Source organism: Lissotriton vulgaris, chromosome 1_1 (genome assembly GCF_964263255.1).
Source record: "Lissotriton vulgaris chromosome 1_1, aLisVul1.2, whole genome shotgun sequence".
In the NCBI taxonomy this organism is placed as follows: Eukaryota; Metazoa; Chordata; class Amphibia; order Caudata; family Salamandridae; genus Lissotriton; species Lissotriton vulgaris.
The window spans coordinates 116,816,849-116,838,648 of NC_141685.1; the positions used below are offsets into that span (position 1 = coordinate 116,816,849).

The window sequence follows — 21,800 nt, forward strand, 5'->3', positions numbered from 1 at the left end:
AGACCGAAGATTCGGTCTCAGCTATAGTGAAAGGTAACTGATCCAACTTTTCAATGTGTAGCATAGTGTATGTTGCGTTTGTCATAGACACAAGTTTCTGTTTATCTGTCAGATTAAATGGTAAAAAATAAGGCAGAATCATTCAAATATTCCCATGGAACTTTTCCATTCTTCAACATTTGCAATGTCCAACCAAACTGCATTACAGACTGTAATTGATTTTGACCATGGTAGAGCACAGATACATCATTTTGAACGATGTCAATCACAGATGAAACAATTTTATCCAGTGTATAAATCCAAGAAGACAAAGTGTTAATGCTATAATCAAACACATCAAGAAATTTGCTTAAATTATCCTGATCACATTTTTTTCTTTTTTTTTTTGTCCTCGGTGCAAAAGGTGAGATGGAGGAAGACAGCTATCCCTCTTTTCGGAACTTTACCAGCTAGGGAATTTTCTCGCCACATCTGGTAGATGGAAGAGCTTCTCATCTTGAGGTAAGTTTGTGTCTTACGATCTACAAATTTACCGGTAAAGTCCACCATGGTATCAATCCCAAAATTTGTTTATTGCATTATGTGTAATCCTTGGACATCCCTTCCTACCCTACCTCTACTCTCCGTCTTGGAGTTTGTTCCCATATCTCCCAGAATTTCGTTCGGTTACTTCCTTCTCTGCTAAAGTACTATTTCTTAATCTTACACACTGAGGTCAGCCAGTCCTGTAATGTCGAGGGGGGGGGGGTGGTTGCAAGTATCTACTTTATACATATCTCCCGTCTGGCGAGAAGAATTAGTACAAACAATAGTTTATTTTGCTTTTCGTTTAAACAAGGTACAGCCCGCTTTCACTCATAGTTCCAAAAATAGTTATATCTGTGCTTACCTCAATGTCTTGTCCCAAGACTTCACTTATAACATTACCCACGTTGGACCAGAATAGATGGAGTGGAGGGCACTGCCGAAACATATGGATGTCGTTTGCATTTATTTCTCCACACTTTGGACATCTTTTCACCACTTACTTGTTCATCTTTGTCAGCCTTTCTGGTGACCAGTATGCCCTCTATAGTGTAAAAATATGTTTTTTCCTAAGAGGTGCAGATTTTATTTCACGCCATAATGTAGGAAAGGATACTTGCATAGATGTTGTAAGTCCTGTGATGGCAGGTCTTTCTTCCATAACTCTAGTGGTAGAGTAAGATCTCCTGCTTGGATCATAAGTCGATACCATTTTGATACTTCCTTTCGCACTGGATCACTTTGTAGTTCTTCCTCTAGCTCCATATTCTCATCCTGATATTTCTCCATGCCTTTTGCCCAGCTTGTCAGTTGGTAATACTTGAATCTTTGAAGTTCCCACCCGTACTCGCTAGTAGAGAGTCCCAGCTTGTCAAAGCTCCTGCTTGTATCAGCTGTCCCCACTTTGCTATACCTGCGTTCTTTATGGGGACTGCCAGAACGTCTTTCAGACATTCTGGGCTACCTGGGGATTCCCAGATAGGTGCAAAGGTACTATAGTATGGAATTTCTAGTACTTGCTTAACCTGGTACCAGAGTTAAAGGCTGCACCTAAAACTTCCAGCTTGATTATTTTTTAAGTACTTTGGGTGGCCAAATTTGTATAGACAGAAGTCCCCTTCCACTATCACTTTGTAATACGGGGCATAGAGAGATTGTTCCTTGAGTAGTACCCTGATATTCTTGAACTGGAAAACCCTGTAGTAATATAGAAGGTCAGGCTAGCGATACCTCCTTGATCTTCTCTCCTACGTAGTTTTTTCAGGCGATTCTTACTCTTTTCTAGGTTCATATGAAACGTTTAGTTCACCTTGTATCTTTTTGATCCACTGCAGTTTAAATTCTAGAGGAATAGTATTAAAAATAAAAGAGAATTTGGGTAGGATAGCCATCTTAATTGTGTTGGATCTCCCCATGAAAGACAATGGTAAACCACTCCAGGTTCTTAGCAGCTTACTTGTCTCTTTCACTTTAATCTCGAAGTTTACTTGCGCAATTTTGTCAATGTTTTTTAGTATCTCTATTCCCAGATACTTAATTCTATTCTTTACTAAGGGAGATGGTATTGGGTTATTCCAGTCCATGATTTCCGTTTTTTGGTGGTTGACTTGGTACCCCGAAACCTCTCCAAATTCATTTTGCAGTTTTGTAATATTAGGTAAGGATACCTTCAGGTTACAAGTAAACACCATTAAGTCATCTTCATATAATGCCACTTTCTTTTCCCATCCTTGAAAGTTAAACAGGGTTATTCCTTGTGAAGATCTTATATAGGTTGATTAAAAAAGGCGAAAGTGGACAACTTTGATTAGTGCCTCGTCTGATTTTTATTTCTTTAGTAAGGCTGCCATTTATCAGAATTTTTGCCACTGGGGATGTGTATATGTTTATTACTGCTTTAAAAAAATTCTCTCCTAAGCCAAATTGTGTTATTACTTTGCGAAGAAACATCCAGTTTACTCGGGCAAAGGCCTTCGCGGCGTCAAAAGTAAGAATTGTGAGAGGAATGTTCTCTTGAGTGGCAATGTCAATAGTGTCAATCAATTTTTGTGTATTGCCATGCAGCTGTCTCCCCTTAATGAATCCTTTCTGGTCTCCATGGCTCAAATTGCTTGTAGTAAGACCTAATATTGTTGCCAAGATCTGCGTGCAAATTTTATAATCCTTGTTTATGAGGGATATAGGTCTGTTTGATTCACACTTCAAAGGGTCTTCAAAGGGTCTTTTCCTGGCTTTGGGATTAGAGTAATAGTGGCATCATTCAAGGAATTTGAAAGAGTAAACCCTTTGAGAAAGATCTTGTTTATCAGAATAACCAATATGGGGCCCAGTATTTCTTTTAACCCCTTGGCGCGCAGCGCTAATTCCACGGCGGTGCTGGAGGGTTGGAGGGTGAGAGCACGATGCCATGCTCGTGACGGAACCAGGCCGGCATGAGTCACGGGCGAGCTATGCTCATGACGGCGTGGTTCCATCACGACTCCGCCCACTTACTAATTCACCCGTACAGGTGGGGATTCAGTGACATATGGGCGAAGCGGCCGCAGCATGGAAGAACCACGCCGTCATGAGCACACGCCGCCCGTGGCTCATGATGGTGTGGTTCCATCATAAGCAGGGAAGGGGTTTAGACCATATGTAACTCGTTTGGTAGTGGATCTGGGCCCGCTGCATTCCCTCTTTTTAGTTTTTTCAACACCTCAATCACTTCTTCTGTGGTTATTTTTGAGTTGAGTGTTTCCCTATCTTCTGCTTCTAAAGTAGGGACACCTGACTTGCTCAGGTAGGAGTCAACTTGTTTGTTAGACTCCTCCAGAACCTCATTATATAGAGATAGAAAAAAATCAGTGCACACCTTCTCGATCCCTGAGTCATCTACTTCCTGTTTACCCAGATTATCTCTTTGTATTTTACATGCTAGGAGTTTCCCACTGCCTTCCGCATATTCGTAGGTCAATAGCTTACCATTGTTTGCTGATTGTTTCATCTAGTATATTAGTCAAATCATTTTTTTTTTCTCATGTAAATCTTCTATTTTTTCCTGATCTTGTATAGACAGCGCTACCTCAAGTTTTCTTTGTTGGTCTAGAATTCTGGCTTTTAGTTGGCAAATTTTGTGTCTAGCCATCTTATTCCTTAAAGCAGCCAAACCAATTAAAGCCTCCCTAATCACTGCTTTATAGGCATCCCAGACTTTTGTTTAGGGGTTTGGCTGTTAATATTGATTTTAAAGTATTCTTCGGTTATTGATTTCAGCTTGCCTATGATCTGCTGATCTAGAAAAACGGTGCATCTACGGTCCATCTGGATGTTACCTGGGATTTCCCTGTTTTTATTGCCATGTAGACTAGGGAGTGGTCAGATAAATGTAAGGGTATATGTTCAACCTTTTTAACATTATTATTTAAGATTTTATCTATTAGGAAAAAGTCAATCCTCGATGCATGACCTTACTCTTTAGGTCGTGCATGCGCTGCTCGCCTTGGCGAGAGCTATAGTTGTTGTTTTTCTGTCTGTGTTCTTTGGAAGCTGGGTTTGTGTCCACCCTGTCTCCTTTAGGCCCTGCCCACCCTGACTGGAGATTCTGCTCACGCACGGCATCAATGCAACACAGGACCTTCAGGCAGTCTCCTAACACAGTCCGCCCTCACGCCCGCAGCCTACCCATTTTTTTTTTTTTTTTTTGTATGTTCTTATATAGCGCTCGAATCACCCGGAGGCATCTCGGCGCTTGCCTTGGGAACCCATCCTGGCTTTTCCCTGTGAGATAGCCCCTAACAGGCATCCCCAAGGTGAAAGCCAGGCATCCCGCCACAGGGGGCCGTTGTGGAGATTAAGCAAGCTTAATGCCCAGAGTTGCAGAGTGTGAACCCATGATTAGGTCAGGCACCGAAGCGAGAATTATCGAGTCCGTGGACATTTGAGCTCAAGACCCTGCTGCGTCGGGACTTGAACCCTGGTCCCGGGTCTGACCTCTGCTTCAGGGTCTGCCTGCTCTAACCAGTGAGCCACACTTCTCCACGTTCACCGCTGTGTCCCACATGTGCAGCCAAGTCCTCCGGCAGTGCAACAGGTCTGCTGCCGAAGCCCTGGAGCAGCGCTTCCGACGCGTCTTTTTCGGCATGCCTGCCCAGACATGGCATGTGCACGCGCCTGGACTCCTCTTTGCTGTCTCTTCTTTGCCCTGCCTGCACGTGACTGGACAGGGCATGTGCATGCGCCTGGACTCCTCTTTGCCGTCTCCTCTTTGCCGTGCCTGCAAGCGCCCGGACAGGGCATGTGCACGCGCCTGGACTCCTCTTTGTCTCATGTTTGCTTTGCGGGCTCGGCACGCTTTCACTTTTTCTTCTCAGGAGGCATTAGCCCAAACACAGTGGCTTAAAAGGCGGCAGCGCAAGAGGCCATCCTTTTTGTTCTATTTTGAAAAGTTGTTTTCCATGCAGCAAATCCGCCTGCTTGGAACCTTGCCACTGCATGCCACTTAAAACCACCATCAGCCAAATGATAGCACAACATAAACCGCATTAATCCCGGAAATCGACTTCAGCTGCGGCGCCACGAAGACATTTAAACCTGGACAAAACCATTACAAACACCTATATAGTTCCTGTAGTGGCCAAGTTGGTGGAGCTGCAGGTCCTGAGCTGTGACAAAGTAAGTAGGGAAACGGGGGACACCGCTGCCAATCCCAAACCTGCGGGACTTGCACTGGTGACTACCACACGGTCACATCCCTCTCTCCACCCCCCCTTTAATCATTACCTTTTAATCATAACTAGAGTGAGACTGTAAGCCGGACCCACCCCAGGGGCTCATGGAGTCAGACTATTTGAACATAAGAGAAGGCCTTTTTGTTTTCCATGTTTCATGAGCACTAAAGTCACCAATTGACCGCATTGACATTTTCAAAGTGATAGCACGGTACCCCATAATTCCAAAACGGCAACTAAGTATCACATGCCGAGACGTACCGCATTATTCCGACTAAAGGCACGACGATACTAAGTCACGTTGAAATTTACAGTGCCTTATCGTATTTCTTACTCTTGATGTATGTGTGTCTTTCTATGTTTGTCCATTTTGTACCTTTGCAGGTAAAACTCTAGAGGAAACCATCCTCTTACACTTCTCGCACCTTAGCATGTGCGTCACATAGCAGCCTGTACACACTCTGTAGACTCCTGTTTTAATTCACAAACTCAAATAATGGTCCTGATGAAAGCCAGTTTTACCACAAGGCCTGTCTGAAAGTAGTTGACCACACTGCATGTGAGAGCCCATGATTACCTCCAAATCACATCCATAGCATATCTTTTAAATACTGCGAAGAGCCCACAAATAAAAAAACCCTGTGGACCGTGGGACCATTTGGACAGTTTTTTATTCCACACTCCCAACACCATCACTGCACACTCACCTACCACAGTCCGCTCCGCTGTAGACACATCCCAGCACACCCAAGGCACATTCGGTGCCCTTGGTGTGGCCCAATGATGAAGCATGCCACCAACTAGGTTGGTGGGTGAAGGCCTTCATATAAAACAAAATGTAATTTTCCCAGCCGCTTGTGAGCCCCCTGTAAGCGATCTTGGCAGCGGCTCTCCATGACGGCACGGCTCTCCATGACCAGTGCACCTCTTTAGCTGCTGCCCACATGCCGCCTCTGTGTACGCGCATTCCCACAATTTCTCGAGGGTCAGGTATACTGAGCGTAAACCCGGTGGAAGCATTAGAAAAGCGTAACTGACACGCATTGGTACTTATTGGCCACATCCACTAGCCAAATTGATTACTGTCTGAGGAGTTAATAGTACCATCCCAAACGTATGGAATAGTTGCAAATGGAACTTGATCAGGAGATAAGTGATATGAATATTGTGAAGGAAAACCTTGTGGGAACTCCGTTCCGTTCTTCGTCGCAGCAATAGCCGCAAGAATATCACTATCCATTATAGACATGGACCTCGTAACTGCTGCTACTGAACATGTGCTAACTGCCGATTTGGTTGCCTCATCAGCCAAAGAATTACCAACAGCATGTGCTCCCACACGCTGATGGCCAAGTGTAAGTGACAAACGTTCCTTAAGTTTGGCCACTCAAACCCAAAGCGTTAAATGCTTTATTGCGCTACCTTTAGAGTGTCAATACTCATTCTGAGACCAAAAGAATACATTTTCATTGGAAGCCTGCATACAGTAGAAGGAATCGCACACAACAAGAGTGGGTACATCAGGATCAGTGAATTCTAGAGGTAGTGACTGTGTGTTCACAATGGAAGATTTAAACTCACCATCAACAATTGAGCCTGCCACTATAGCGCAGGCGGCTGAATAAGCATGCTCAGACCAAATGGCTGGCTGAGCAGAACCGTCAGTATGGATGATACATATGTACTGATCAAGAGGAAGCAAAGACAATGGAGGAGGATGAGCATGTTCATATTGTAAAAACTCCTGTGTCTGCAAAGAGGGATCAAAGATAAACGTGACATCAGCCGATGTCAAGGAACTTGCCCATTGTATACAATAGGGGATGTAAAGCTTTAGAATTTGGAACACTCGCCTTTGTCACTGCTTCCAAAGCAGGTACTGGCGAGACCATAAGAATGTGTTTTCCCTACGCCAGAGAACGTTCTTTCAGAATCGCCATCTGCACAGCCGTCAAAGATTTTTTAACCCTGGAAAAGCGCATTTCTGCTGATGTGTAGATTTGCAAACTATTGGTACTGTGTCACACTCACTGAACGTGAGTGTGACACAGTACCAATAAGTAAAACCTACAGTCCATGGCACAATTCTTATGACCAAGTTTGTAGAATTTCACATGTTAACAAGAAGTTAGTCGCAAGCAGATCAGACTGCAAAGACCAAAGTATTTCAGTGTGTTTCGGATGCCAGCTGGAAGACGAGAAAGTGGGTTGTATCAATGTGTAAAGCAGTTTTATATGCTGGGCATAATCAGGACTGTATGTCCTCCCAAAGTTTAAAAATCCCAGCAAGGATTGCAGTTTTTTCAAAGTAGATGGAGGTTGCAATTGTGCATAGTTCTCCAGAAAGTGGAGGGCCAACCCCCTACCTTCATTATTCAGTTGGTATCCCAGGAAAAGCACCGACAAGCAGGCGATATGGAATTTTGCAAAGTTGAATTTGTTACCCAAGTTGGAAATACTCAGTATGATACGATCTACGTGCACAAGATGCGGTAATAATTCATCATCCATCAACTAGATGTCATTGACTTAACCGATTCTAATTATATTAGCCATTTTTGTGCTTCTGGACATTTGTTAAAAAGATTTCAATTTTGGTTCTTTTGGACATGTGTCAGAAACTTGAAATGGTTTATGTCATCCTGATTTGATTCCAACTATGTTAGCCATTCAGGTTCTTTTGGGCATTTGCAAAAAATGTGAGTATGTTGTTGTATTTCTATCTAGGACCCTAATTCCATATTCCCGATTCATGCCCTTATATGGTTATAACAAATAATATCTTTATAAAGGCATAGGAATCATATCCATATTTAGTAATAGCCCATGCAGTCCAAACACAGCAAGGCTACTCCCATAGACTCCTAGAAAGCACAACGCGTTCTTTAAACAAACCACAACCTCCAGCAGCCCGGGAATTCCCCCTGCTTTTGATTTGCACAAGAACTCCTGGAGTCCAGAAAGAACTGTTAGTTGTTAGTGACGTCTTATGTCCAACCTTACGTCAAACCCGGCACCTTTCAGGTATAAATATACCAACGTTGCCTTAAGCAAACACACGGTGGTTGGGAACAGAGCGACGTTTTACTTGCCCTGGAGCCCAGCTGTTGCTAGAGCCAAAGGAAACCGCCCCTCCCTTCGACGCACTGAGAGAGACGCTGTCTTTTTCTCCAGCCGAGAAAATCCAGCTCCGGTGTTCCTAAGTCACCCTTGCGGGTTGCTGGGAGATCGAGTCCTGAGAAGCGAGATAGAAGACCTCCTTCATTCTATAACCAAGGTACAGAGCTGATTAAAACCTTAGAGAGAATTCTTGATTCCGATTCTTGGCAAAAACCTAACTTAACTTAAAACTGCAACTTACTTACTCCTTCCCACGTATTAGGCTTAGGTCAGGTACACTGGGGTAGGCGTATCTTAGAAGCACCAGTTGAGTTCCTTAGTCAATGTTTTTATGTATGTATATATTTTATCCATTTTAAAGTATCATATGGCTAAGAAACCATATCAATGCTTTTACAGTGTTATTTCATAATACTACTTTTACTGTACGCACTTTACTTTATAATAAGTATTGCAATTGTGGCAATTCATTTCTCTTGCATGAGAAAGAAGACTGCTCAATAAAATAACCCCTTTTATTGAAAACGCCCGTCTCTCTATTTCTCTGCACTCTGTGAAATTAAGCATGCACGATTGACTGAGTGAAATAGTTGTCTATTGTTTTCACACGACTCTAGAGATATACTCTTTATTCTGAGGGAGCAAAGTTGTCATGTTTATGCGGTTGTCAGAAACGAATCCCTTCTTGTCTAAATCAGGACGGTTAACCCTTTCCTGAACATTCAAGAACGTTTTTAGTGACCTCTGAGCTAACTGGCAAAACTAATTAAGTCTAACATAGTCAGTAGAGACCTAGATGACCTCAGTCCTACGTCTACACTGCTGTTTATGTTATTCCAATGCGCAGAGCCTATTGGGAATATAGGAACTTCTCTACATGGCGCCCAACGTTTGGTAAAGGCGATAATGTAACGCAAGACACTAGAGTAACTCAGTCGTGCTTTTCACACAGACCCCTTTTTCCGTAAAAACTCCAAAAGACGTCTGGAGTTGGTAAAAAGGTTAATATCCGCCTGAACTTAGTAGGACGAGAATCCTATGTATTCGTTTTTGGTATAGTCAACGTTGAAGGATAGAGTGTTCCAAAATATTGTGCACCTAATCTTTGTTTCCTTGAAACTTGCTCTGCAACATAAACATTTTTGGTCAATAAAATGACGGAAAGTGAAGAAGAAAGAGATAGAGAAGCTTTAGCAACTCAACTCATAGCGGAAGACACAAGTCTCCGACAAGAAGACCCGAATGCTATAATCATTCCGGTCAATATAAGAAAAACTATAACTCTTAAACTTATAGAAAATGGACTATCACCAAGAGGTGGTACGGTCATATTCGTGATAGAGGCACATGAGTATCGGCAGACAGAGGTATTCTATTCATGGATACATTTTCCAGCAGCACACGCTGTGACAAAAGATTTCCACTATTACAAAATAGAGGAACCTCCGGATATATTCACTCCTTTCGAGGACGTTGAAATCCCACTAACTTACAAAGAGCAACTGCTCTGGTTTAATGGCGCCCTAAAACATCAAAATCACATCACCAGGCACGGTCCACTAGGTAGACCAGGAGCCACGTGTCCGGTTCTAGCCAGCTACACACCACATCCCGACATTGAAACAATGTCAAGCGAAGAACTCCTAGTTAAACTAAAAGAATTAACAAAGGCATATAGAGAATTAGTTCAATTGGCAAGGGACGATATAACGTACCTGCAGAAATTGAAGGAGACAGATATAACAGACCAACCATTTGTACTTGCCAGAATCATAGAAAAATCCTATGAAGAACTAGGAAGAGATAGTTTGGGTGGGAATCCAATAAAACCCCAACAAACTGAAAATCCTGAAAAAACATTTATTAAAAATAATCTAAACACTCCAAAAAAGAGTTGGGATGGTAATAAACAATCCACTCCCAAGGAAAAACGATTCCAGTCCAGAGGAAGGTCTCCTCAACGGAGAGAAAGATCTCCTGGCCGAGAAGGCAAGTCTCCCCAAAGGGAACCCTCTGAGAAAAGATACAACCTTGGAGATAGGGATAAATTGAGAAAACCTGATAGATATCAAGATATTGATACACGTCTCTCTCGATCTTTTCAGACTTCCTCACAGAAATCGGAAAGAAGAGGACGGTCAGAACACAAAGAAGTCCAAAGACCAGGAAACTTCTCATCAAAGTAAAAAATTACATCATCCAAAGAAGAAGGTAGCCAGTATTAAAATTAAACATGCCGAGGATTCTGAGGACACAACTGAAAACGGAGAGTGGGCCCAGACAATGCCAGACAGCGCAGCAGAAGTGACCATAGCTTCCAAGATCCTGATGAATCTTCTGGAGACAGTGGACACGAATGAATACATTCAGGTGGAAACTGCAGACACGCGAGTTAGCGTGCCACATAAACTATATGAAATAACTTTACGTATAGAGGGAGATAAAACTAGGAAAATAAAAGGTCTCTTTTGGGAGAATCTATCTAAAGGCTATGACATCCTGTTAGCTGAAAAAGACTGGCCACCAGAGTTTGTCAGGGAGTGCCCTCATGGCGAAGAAATGATTATGCCTGCCTTCTCGAATCACATTCCAATTCATAAAAAATACACATTCCCACTGCTTTATACAAAAATCATGTAGGATGGGATGAGGACTCTCCTCCCCACAAAAATGCAGTTAAAAAATCAACCCACTGCACAAAGGCAGTACCCAGTTAAACAAGAAGCTGAAAAGCAAGTCAGGGAGATCTTAGATCAACTTGAATATCAAGGGGTGATTGAAACATGCACCGCACAAATGAACAATCCTTTGTTTCCTTTCTCGAAGCCAGACGATTCATATCGTCTAGTTTTGGACTACAGACATTTAAACTCCTGCTGCAAAACTTTTGCAGTACAAAACTCACATAGTGCAGTACTAATGAACAACATCGTGCGCAAAAAATATAAAACGACATTAGATATCTCTAATGGATTCTTCTGTCAAAACATTGCACCTGAAAGCAGGTATTTGACTGCTTTCTCAATATTGGGGTCGCAAAAACAATGTTGGCGACTCCCACAGGGATTCAAGAATAGCCCAGGATTATTCTCAGCAGGAGTAACAGAGTTACTACAAATATATGATGATGAGGCATTATCCTATGTCGATGACATCTATCTTACAGACGATGACCTGGAGACTCACTTAAAAAAGAGTGAACACCATAATACTTGGGTTCGCATTAGAGGGTTACAAATTCAACTTTAAAAAGTCAAGAATTGCCCATCTAACAGTCCTATTTTTAGGATATGAATTATCAAGTGAAGGCAAAAGTCTGGCAGACAACTTCCTAGAGAAGTGTGCAGTACTCCAAGCACCAAAAACGCTGAAAAATTTACAATCAATACTAGGTTTCCTGAATTTCGGTAGAACATACATTCTGAATTATGCAGAGAGGGTTAAACCTCTCTGTGAATTAATAAAACCTGATTTCAAACCAATAAATTGGACTCAGAAACACACAGAAATTTTAAAATCATTACAAACAGACATGTTAGCTAAAACAAAATTGCAAACTCGCGAAAACGTACGCAAACTTGTAATCCGATTCATCCCAGGAAGATGCGGATTCACATACCTGACCTCTAATGAGGGGGAAACGGTGCCAATAGCTTACAAATCACACTTGTACACACAAGCTGAAATGAAATTCAGTTCAACTGAAAAAATTCTAATAGCGGTTCAAACTGCTGTAGCAAAAGAAAGAGCCCTAGCCCAAGGCAAAAGAATATCTGTTTTTACAGTAGAATCAGCCCTTGAGGCATTAACAAGTCCACACAATCTGAATACAGTGGCATTAGATCCAAAATGGATACAATGGGAAAATTCTCTTGCTGCAGAAGATGTGAAATACTATTTTGACCCGAAAATGAAAAAACAAAACGATCTAGAATATCAAGAATATCCTCTGCCAATCAAAATTCTGCCTCTCGAACAATATACCTGTGTAATCTATATGGACAGATTTGCACACCATCACGGTGTAGAGAAAAAATCCTACAATGCAGCGTGCGTGATTGTTAAAGGTCGCTGGCGCTCTGGTAAATTCAGACCGATGATTACCAAAACTGAATCACTCAGAAACTGTTCAGCTCAGCGAGATGAAATAAGATCTTTAAAGATGGCACTTGAAAATGCTGATCGCGAATTCCCCACACTGATAGTGTGCGATTCGAATTACTGCGCCAAGTCATACAATAGTGATATGCAGACATGGAGCAAAAACTGTTACAAAGATGACACAGGTGCCACAATAAAGCATGAAACGCTTTGGGAACAAGTAGTTCTTTTGCAGAAAGAACTACAAAAGACTCACGTGATACATACACTGAGTCTTCAACGTGATGGCGTTCACGTTGTAGGGAATTCATTGGCTAACAGAGCCTCAGCGGCAGCGGTTCAACCGGCTTCCATAGCCACAAAAAAGCGCTCTAAAAAACACATAGATGGAGAAACCATGCTGGCGGTAAAAGTGTCATTAAAAGGCGATTATGCAGCATTATCTCTCAACTATCCACTCAGTAATACATACATAATTGATGCAAACTCCGTTCCTTTTGCTCAAATCCCTGGAGTGGGGGATAGAGTGATTCCAAACACGAACCGGAGAGTTTTCTTGATTGAAGACGCGCACATGGGTTTGGGTCTAAGGCACCAAGAGATCTTGAAATCTCTAATAGAATTACAATCAGAATACTGGTGGCCGGGGATGAGCTTGCAAATTTACAAATTTGCAATGGATTGTCCAGACTGCAACAGAGATCGCAGTTGTGAACTGGACCAGACTATTGCCAGGACACCTTTTATTAGAAAGCATCAGGCGATCTATACGCAGAAATCCAGCCGGAGAAATGCGTCCCCATAATTATTAAGACTAGATTCACTTAAAAATGTGGCCCCAGCACTCGGCTGACTCAGAACTGTTATAAAAGATTTGCGAGTCTTTATCGGCACATACGCAAATGGCATGCTACATTCAGATCAGGGTCCTGCGTTTAGCTCTCGAGCTTACAAAGAGGCCGTGAACAGCATGGGCATTGCATTGCGGTACTCTTCTCCCTTCCATCCTGAGGGAAATGCGGTTGTGGAAAGAAAAAACCGTGACATAAAGCAATCTATAACGGCGAGGGTATTAGGTTCGGGTGATGGGTGGGTCAAACATCTAATAAGTGTCCAACGTAGTCTTAATAACATGCCAAGAAATTCTCTAGGAGGTATCAGTCCGTATGAACTTTTGTTTGGTGCTAGAATGATTATACAGGATTTGGATCGTCACACTTCAGTGGTAGAAGAAAAAACCTTTGATATCAAAGATCGTTTGGCTGTTTTACAGGACTTGAATGAAACAAGAAAGAGTCTAAGTAACATAAAGTTAAGCCAACAACCACTGAAGAACCACCTGTCCCAGCAAGACCTGTCTGGATTCCAAAGATTGGGGATCTTGTCAGAGAAAAAATCGCGGTGAAGAAGGAATTTTGACCTTCATACAGAAAAGCAGTACCTGTCTTAGCTGTCAGCAGAACAAGATCAGTAGTACTACCGCCACTTGCTGGTAAAAAGGAAAACAGAATTGTTTCCATCGACCTGGTGAAACCACAAACATGTGCCCGATAATAAATAGCAGGCCCAGTGGACTCCCAAGAAATAGCAGAAGACCAAACTTTGCTACAATCCAATAGGTTCAAACTGAGAGACTAATCACATTTGAAAAACCCGCAGTAAATAAAAAAGGACTATGCAAGAAAGCCATGGAACTTGTGCCTCTTGAAACCCAAATTGCTACAATTCATGATGATACACCAATCTACAACGATGTAGCCTCAGACTATACAAATGTAACAAAAGAAAATGCAAAGATCAATGGAAATCCGGAAGCAATCCCACCAATTGACAGAACTGCATCTGGCTACTTTATCAACTTTGATGACTTTTCCGATGATCCAAGTGAACATGGAGACAGGCCAGCAACAAAAACTTTCAAAGAAAAAATAACCGAGCTTTTTCACCAACTAAAGGAAACATATCTGATTTCACCATGGATTGAATTTTGGACTATGGTAGGTGTACTTTTCCTCCTGCTTTGGCTCATCATGGTTTTATGCTTGGTTAAATTCATTGATGTAAAATATAGTACAATGGACACAGCAAGAGAGATCATCAACTTGGTCCTAAAGTCTCACAGATCCTCTCACATCGAGAAAAGAGAACTATCATCAGTGAACATCACAGCCAATCATATACCTGGTGGTAAAGCATGGACAGAACGGACTATAAAATCTATGGCCCGATTGAGCTCTTGAAGTATCCACACCAGTTTAAGGTTTCCTTAAGTGACTTTGTGATACTAAGTTCTTTCTCTGATGATTGGGATTTTGAAAATATTAATAATATGATGTCAGATTTAGTAATGTCAGCTAAATTCACAGAACATGATTATTTGCAGGGTTCATCAAATTATGAAGAATTATACTGTTACAATCACTATGGTCATCACTATTTGCATAAATCTGCTAAACCTAGAAATGTTTTTACTTATAATCAATGGGAACATTGTCCAACTCCACCAAAAGGAAGTTCGAAGACATTTAATGGAAAATTTCCATACTTCTCAGGGTTTAACAACAGTGATCTAGAAACGTTTTATTTTAAAATGTTAAATAAGACAGCAATGAAAACAATGTTGACAAATACTAAATTGATTTATTCTGAAAAATGTTATGACAAAATGTCAACATTTGGTTTTGAATTTTGGAAAAACAACATTGAGACAAAAACCATCTGGGGAACAAAAGACTGGCAGGTACAAGGTCTAGAATCATAATTTAGAGCCTGTATGATCCCAGAACAAATAATATTCCTGAATGATACCATTCAACAAACTACTTGTCTTGGTTTAGCTAAGATAAAAGACTTAAATAAACCGTCTATTCCGAAGCCCATACCTGATAGCAATAGTACTATGGATGTGGAAATAGACGTATCCCATATTTTTCACCAAAACAGAACAAATCCTGATTGGAAAAAATGGTTGATCTGGCCCACAGACATAAATAACTGTCAAGATAGATTCCTGAACAAAAGACAGGGGTTCAAACTGACTAGGCCAGTCCCAAGATATTCCCTGAGACAACATCCAGGGATAGTTACAACATACAGTGTAGGGAAATTATGACTTGATTGGCTACAGAAATCCACACTGGCTGAAATTAAGCAACACTTGACGTTACTTAAAGAAGGTGCTGACTTGCGAGATTTCATAATGGGACCTCGCAAACAGCGTCAAAAACGTTTCATAGCGGCCGGTATATACGCTGCATACAACGAAGCTTGGAAAGTAATGCAAATTGAAACAGCAGAAAAAATACGAGAAATTGATCGTATACATTTGGAAAAATCACTTTCTGTAGTGGACTATGGGTTAACGACTCTGTCCTCCAGAATATATTCACTGGACAGCATTGTATCATCTGCCTTTGATATAATAGAGCAAGACTTGCTAATGTTACAACATGGTCAGTCCTAATTGCGTTCTATTGTACAGCTAGGCTGGACGTTGCAAAACCTACGTTCAGGCCACGTGCCATGGCGTCTAATCAACATAACGTCATTATTTTCTATCTTTAACCTTACTGATAAACAAATCAGTTTGGCACAAAAAGGAGCAGACTGTTCGATTCTGAGCACTGAAAAACTTGAGAGATTACCATTGACAATGTCAGAGAGACCTGTCATTGAATGGATTATACACGGAACAATTACAATTCCGATAACAACTTTACAGTTTAAATATTGCCAAGAATATATACCAGCAGGCCAGTATAAAAGGTTGGGTAAAGGATACATCAAATCAACCTGGGATTTACCTTACACACACAAATGTTATAGTGAAGGGAAAAAGGAGGTATTCCTTAGTGGTAATAATTGTAAAAAATCACTAAGCGGTACACTTCTGTGTCAAGGTATTAACTTGCATGAGCCTGCGAAGGGTCTTAAAATAACCTTTCATGTCACCTACAAGGCATTCCTGCAACACAGATAGAGCCATTTTTCAGACAGCTATCCAACGGCAGCTACATTCTAATAAATGACCACAGCTGTTGTGGAATGGTTCAAGGAGAATCCTATCTCGTAACTGTTACTTCCAGGGTCATTTGCTGTATGCAAGTATTGTATCCAAACAGCAATCCAGACATGGAGGCGGCAATATGGCCTTATGTGAATATCTCTTCTATTCGAATTGATACTTTAAGCAGAATGAAGTCTATTCTTTTACAGACTACTGTGCCTTTGACCTCGTCCAAAGAAACATATGATCTGCAAGTTGCAAGGACATCAGCAGAGATACATACCCTTTTATCAACAAATTGCCCCGTGCATTTCGTAGAAATGTTAAGTCAAATTTTAAACATGTCTGATACCAGTGGCATAGCACATGTAGCAACAGACCGCCTTCTTCCACAGACCCCATGCGGCTTCCTGGCCCAGATACAAGGTAGATCCAGATAACGGCCACTAACGAGTACCGCCACCTACAATTACTCACAAAAGGGACCGCGTGCTTCTAAAGCTCAAGGCTCATTGATCCTGGGCACAACGCATGTAAGAACCAGTATTATGAGTGATTCCGTACCCCGTACTACAGACCTGCAGGAGTCACCCAAGCAGTTCCCTCGAGTCCTTACTGTGCACTGTGCCTTATAGATACAAACGGTGATGTATCCTTCCTAGACTTTACTCAATGTGAGGTTTTGTAATCGGGTTCACTACGCTGTATTGATGCACATAAGGGTGACAACAAGGGGAGGACATTACATTCTCCAAATCTCTACAAAGTGAATCCACTTGCAACATAACTGGCAAGGGAAAGCGCCCCTCACTCTGACTAGGATTGCGGTTGCTGCTTGAACAGGGCTCACACCACAGTCAACCAAAACCTCAAATTCTAACAGTGGGATTATGTAGCGAATGAGAAGCAACATAACAAAATGTTGAAAGGTCAGGTTAAAAAGACCATTAACCATTGGCTGGATACAAGGTTGAGTTTACGAGAAAAAACATGGAGGGGGGAGGTTACAGAAGCAGCGGGTGATTTTACTTTGATTACTGATGACTTAGACAAAAGGAAAATAAATGCTGATAAGAAATGTACAACAACAAGGATGACAAAAAAAAAGAGATGGGAGAGAAGGAGCGGGGTTATGAAGAAGAAAACCTTCTAAATGATTTGTTGGTTGAGAGAGACCGCCACTACATAATGAGGCTCGTATGGAAATGCAAACGGTGGAGAAAGGTGCAGGAGAGAGAAACATAAGGATAGTTGAAGCAGGACTTAGCTCAGTTACCCCAGTTCAGCAAACTAAAGAGATTGATATTTTAAGATTAAAAATTTAATTAGAAGATATTATAAATGTTACGATTGTCTCAGAGATGACAATGTGGTATGATAAGAATTGAAATATTTGAATTTGGAAACATCAAAATGTGCATGTGACGCTTATGAGAAACTTGAGGATTTATCAAAAGAGCATAATGTGAATTCAGCAATATGAAGTGTGACAATTATACCATTAAGAACACATCTGAGAGAACTAATAAATACAATAAGAGATTGGGATGATGTGAAGAAATAAAAAAGAAATGGACAACGAAGGGGAGAAAATCAAAAAGGAAAAATATAGAAATAGGGGTTGCTGACGAATGTGGTTCAGAGATGGAAACAGTTGTTTGAAAAACAATTTCCTTTTAGAAGTGCGTGGAGGAGCGTATGTGTATGTGCCGTGGTCGAGAGCTGATCTTTTTACATTCACCACAAATTTCCACAAGCTTAGAATGAACCAGAAGAGTGGTGCTGGGAGGTGAAGAAGATTGGAACTGGTTTGAAGGTGCTGTGGATGGGTTTGAATCTGGTCTTTAAAACTATTGTCCGAAGAGATTTCTGTAATGAGTTGAATTTGGTTGGAAACTGGCCAGTTGAAGAGCCACAGAGTGAAGCGCCCCAAAATAAACCTAGATTCTTTGCAAAAGTATAAAGAGTTAATCATTTAATTTAAAGACAAAGGTTTAAGCAAGTCTATTGATCAAAAATAATGAGAGCGGCACAAGTTAGTGCAGATTTACACAATATAGTAAAGTCGAAGACCGGACGAAAGTGGTTTAGTGTCTGCCTTCCTTTTAGCGTTGTATCCAGAAATGTTTTTTCTCAAGTTATTGGTATTACTAACCATGACAATATAAATACCTAAAATAGTAATAATGTGCAGAATAAGACACGCCCCTTGCCATGCTTGCAGCAAACTGGGAAACAGGAATATGATTCAGATGGCACAGAATGGGATGTCACAGTAAATGGTCCCAGCCCAACTGGTCTCTGTGCCGAGCATGCAGAATCAAAGGCAGATATATTGGAGCATGCCTTCAGTCCCGATAGTCCCACAGCCCAGTGCAGAATAGAATGTCAAATTCTTACCAAATTTAGGATTTCAACAAAATCCTTTAGTGATTAATAAGGATTTTCCACAACTTGCATCTACACTTGGAGTTTCTACTGGACTGAATCAGACACAATGACGGTGCTTGAGACGGGAGAAGGATTGCATGCTTGGTGCAGTCCTAGAGGTCACCCAGAACGGCCCTTTTGTAGAAGAACTAAATGGGAATCCAGCATCTCTTTTAATCAATAAATGTGCTACCCGTTCCACAGTCAGACTGACGGGAGCTCCCAACCCACCCCTCTTATGAAAGGAGTCCAAGTTGTAGGCATTTCTAATGAACAACTAATAAGCTGCCAGCAAATTTTCCCGTACAAATTGGGTCAATGATGAATGGCCACAAACTTAAACTGTGATTAAGAGCCAGTTATTATGCTAGGGAATTACCTTGTAAAATGACTTGTGTAGTTTACTATACACCGGATGGTGTTGGTATTCAAACACAATGAGTAGACTCTATATTACATTCGGCGGCTCGAGAGTTAATTTGTTTCCAGGCTTTACATAAGAGTATTTAACTCCAGATTTACATTGCACGACAAATCAAGAGGCTTGGGATTTTGCAGGAAAGAATCTGGATTGATTGGAAGTGCAGTTAACAGCCGCAAGCAGGACCACAGTGGTTAATTGTTGAACATTCACAACAATAGCTGTGAAAGGAGGCTGAAGTCGGCCGCTTGTTCTCCCTGGGCTCGGCTAAACTGCTTTTCATCATTCAGGTGAGTCGAGAGATGCCGGAGATGAGCAGAACCCTCCCTCTTCCCTCTGGGACGACAGTGACACTGCGAGCTTCGGGAGGAGGAAGGGTGGAGGCTCCTGTGTGCCCTGCTGCAGGCTCTATCTTCTACCTTCTCCTGCCCAATCCATATATTTAGGAGAGGCTGAGGAAATAGCAAGGAAGAGGCAGTGTATAAGGACATTGTAATGTTGAGAGCAGCGGGCCTATATCAGGTTGTATAGGCTGCTGCTGCTCCGTTGTCTTCAGTGGATCTCAACATTCCGATGTTCTAAGCTTTGTCTCGTAAAGGATTTATTCCAACTCCTAGTCCTTGGGTCACCATCCTATATGGCTCATAAGACACTGACCCTCCACATCATCCCTTTAGATTATTTATTGATAAAAAGCGCCAACACATTGATGCCTTGCTGCTTCCATTGCTCAGCATTCAAACTCTGCATCAGCTTGAACTTGAATTGCAGTTTCTCCGAGAGCATTTTTTCAATGAATCTAAGAGTGTGGTTGACTGATTTATGAAGAGTGGGCAGAATTATGTACAAGGACTTTAACATACCTTTGCAAATAAGATTGTTTTGATTTGCAAGTTTCATGAGCTGTAAATGGAAAGATGGGGGTTATGAAGACATGGACTGGGTTGTTAGGGTCTGTTCTCTGAGACTGTGGGTGCACTCCATATTCACAGAGACCTTTTCCATTAAGGGATCATGGTTCTTGCTGAACCAAAAAACTATTTATTCATTAACCATAGTTGCTTCACAATGGCCTCCAGAGAACAAGAGATTCTTTTGTTTTGGAAGTTCAGGACGGTTATTTGTAAAATGTGATGAAGTGTGATTGTCGTCTGATGCTAAATTATTTCTTTACTTCCTTTCAAGGTTTTCTGGGATGACCAGGCAGTGCAGCGTGTCTGCTAACCTTGGGGGAACAAAAAATAAAAGAATTTTCAGGTAGGGATTCCTATAACTCTACGTTTCCTTTTCCCCTGTTTCTTCTTTCTCTATGCCCTTTCTTGATCTCTGTTTTTTGTCTCTTCACTTCAACATTTGGCTCCCTCTGTGCACTATTCTTGTTGTTTTCAAACTTCTAATAATCACCTGATGGAGCCACATTCTTCCTGGTACATGTTGGGGGGTGTAGTGCAGGTCTGGTTCCTTTGTAGGTCAGTTTTACCCAGCAGTTCCTTAACTATTATAACATTTGTCTCCTCCTCTACACCACGTGATAATGGTTCACCCTGATTAGAGGTGCCACGCTGTTGCACTGCTACTGAGTTTAGAAAGTGACTGTGATTTTAAAATTGTATTGAATCATTGTGTGCGTTCTAATGGGGGAATATCTTTGAAAACTATTTTAATTGCTTACTTTTGTGGGATTACTGCATTCTGTCCAGGCCCTCTTCTGCTTTTTTTCTTCATTTCGGGGGAGAAGGGGGTCCTGTGGTGCTCCTTTCCCGGTCCACCACGGCTCGCCAATTGTGCGGAGGGAAGTGAGTGTTTCACTCTTGCTGCTCTACTCCTCTTCCTGTCCCAGATCGATGTGCAGCGCTCTAGTTGTTCCTGACCGGTCCAGCTATTTAATCTGCATGCCGGGCAGGACATGCAGCGGATAGTGGTTCACCCTGATTAGAGGTGCCATGCTGTTGCGCTGCTACTGCGTTTAGAAAGTGACTGAACGCCAGATCTAAGATTAAATTTACGGCAAAATTTAATGATTGTGTCTCCTTCTGAAGGTCTGATTGGGTATTTATTACTGAAACCTGTGCCAGAGAGTGTTCAGGTCCTGACCTGGCGGAAGCCATCTGTGGTATCTTCCTCCCTGGGGGGAAGTCTTGCCACACCATTGCACCTTCGCCCCTGCAATCACCTTGGAACGCACCGCTAGTGATGTCATTTAGAATGTCACAGCTGTGAAGGTTCCAGGGTGAGCACCGAGGCGAGAAGACGAGTTTGAAGAGCGTGCAGTCAGATGTGGCTGGGGTCATTGTCTTTTCTACACTGCTTGTGACAATAAACGCCTATTTTATTTCAACTGTGACCGGTGTCCTTCAGATTATTCAGCCCACTACACTGGCGACGATGACGGGATACGGGCGAAAATGGAAAGAAAGGCGCGACCCCAACACGCAAAGAAGTAAAACACGAGGCTGAACCATCGGCAGGAAAAACTAAGCAGCACCTG

At 41.9% G+C, this 21,800-nt stretch overlaps 1 long non-coding RNA gene across 1 annotated transcript in view; it reads left to right on the forward strand.

Moving 5' to 3' along the window:
* The first annotated feature begins 394 nt into the window (after positions 1-394).
* The window catches only part of LOC147737684 (uncharacterized), a 43,910-nt gene continuing 22,504 nt past the window's right edge, over positions 395-21,800 (forward strand). The window contains exons 1-2 of the long non-coding RNA XR_015300734.1: positions 395-501; positions 20,498-20,569. This is a non-coding gene — a long non-coding RNA (uncharacterized LOC147737684). The remainder of the gene's footprint in view (positions 502-20,497; positions 20,570-21,800) is intronic.